Raw genomic sequence first — 1,851 nt, 5'->3', positions numbered from 1 at the left:
GCACGCCACGTATCACAACCCTGCCTTTTCACAACAGATCTGGAACACTCTCCCATCTCTGGAGTGGTAGGGGCGCCATAGAGGCAGCCTAGCAGGGTTTACTGTGGGGATGCTGGCAGCCAGGCATTACCGAGAACTTCAAGGCATAGCTGCTCCTGAGAGGGGAGAGGGCCAAGCTTTGCTCCAGACTCTGACCAACTGGGGAACTCTGAACTTGGCTCACACTCCTTTGCCCTCTAAGTCTTTTTCTTTGTTTTTTGTTTTTTTTTTTTAATCTTATGAGTATGAGTGGCTTTCCTGCACATATGTTTGTGCACAATGTATATATGTTCCGTACCCTCAGAGACCAGAACCTCCTGGGACTGGAGTTTCAGATGGCTGGGAAGAGCTACATGGGTGCTGGGTCTCGAACCCAGGTCCCCTGGAAGAGCAGCCAGTGCTCTTAACCACTGAGTTATCTCTCTAAGCCCCACTCTCTGAAGTTTTGAAACATGATCTACCGCCCCCCCCCCAAATTCATGTCCACCTGAGCCCATGAATGTGAGTTTGTGACATGGTGACATTTGTGACATGGTGAATGTGAGTGTGTGTGATCCTTGGACGGACTGCTCAGGTGAGGAGGAGGTCATGCGAGAACTGAGGCAGGAACTCTTGAGAGGTGGGATGAGCCAGGACACCAGGGTTGTGGAGAGCACCAGAGGACCCTGAAGAGCCAGGAAAGGGCTCTCTCTGGAGCTGCCAGAACTACCTCGTCCTCCTAAGCTTGACCTGGGCTTCTGGCTTACAGAATAGAGAGAGAGAGAAGGCATTAATTACCTTGAGCGTGTCATGGTCCTAAGGCCCAGGTGAGAGACTAACTCCTTTTCTAACACCCCCAGGGTGATATGTTCTCTAGGTGCTTAGAGAACATGCTCACACTGCAAAGGTAGTTTTCTAGGGGACTGGAGAGATGGCTCCGTGGTAAAGAGCAGTGACTGCTCTTCCAGAGGTCATGAGTTCAATTCCCAGCAACCACAAGGTGGCTCACAACCATCTATCATGGGATCTGATGCCCTCTTCTGGCCACACAGGGGTACGTGCAGGTAGAGCACTCAGATAAATCTTCTTTTACAAGGTGAAATTGCGTGGCGCAAAGGCCTGATGAAAGCTGGGGTGACATTCTCTAGTGTCTTTTTCTGACTGGCAGAAGGAGGCTTCCAAGATGGCACTAGGGCTGACATGAGAATCAAGCACATTCACAAAACATTCAGGTCACGGGGAGGTCAACATTGGCGTATAGAGTAGTGGCCACAGGATGTTGAGGCCCCGATAGGAAATGCCCCAGCTGACTAGTGGTAGGGATGGCAGGACCGAAGGCTCTCATGGTCCCCAACCTTCCCTATCTTAAGTGTTTCTGTTGTGTTGTAGACAGAACTTGTGAGGCTGTGTGCACATAGGAGTTCTTTAATGCCTGCTCAGTCTTTCTTTTGTGGCTGACTGCAAGCCTGGTAGGATTGAGAGATACCTGAGATGGGAGGGGATGATAGCCTGAGGTACATTGAGACAGTCTAATGTTTGCCTTCTGTGCAGGACTCTGGGTGAAGGTTCCTGGTTCCACTTGAGCTAGGGCCCCCTGGGTCACCACAGTGCCGGGCCCTTCCTCCTCTGGCACAAGTAGGCGAGTTACAGACGGAGGATCTGGGAAAGGGTAGAGGCTGGTGAGTGGACAGACAAGTAGACAGGCAGACAGACAGGGGAGCAGAGTCATGAAGGCAGATTAGGGGCATCACAAAGGGCAGAAAGGAGAGAATGTTGGAAGAGGGGGAGGAGAATGAGAGAGGGGGTAGGGGCATGGGTCAGGAAAGGGGAGGG

At 51.7% G+C, this 1,851-nt stretch overlaps 1 long non-coding RNA gene across 1 annotated transcript in view; it reads left to right on the top strand.

The window, feature by feature from the left end:
* The first annotated feature begins 635 nt into the window (after positions 1–635).
* The window catches only part of LOC116074944, a 2,516-nt gene continuing 1,300 nt past the window's right edge, over positions 636–1,851 (top strand). The window contains exon 1 of the long non-coding RNA XR_004112359.1: positions 636–845. This is a non-coding gene — a long non-coding RNA (uncharacterized LOC116074944). The remainder of the gene's footprint in view (positions 846–1,851) is intronic.

This window comes from Mastomys coucha, unplaced genomic scaffold (genome assembly GCF_008632895.1).
Source record: "Mastomys coucha isolate ucsf_1 unplaced genomic scaffold, UCSF_Mcou_1 pScaffold3, whole genome shotgun sequence".
NCBI lineage: Eukaryota > Metazoa > Chordata > Mammalia > Rodentia > Muridae > Mastomys > Mastomys coucha.
This window is presented reverse-complemented; position numbering and strand designations above follow the sequence as displayed.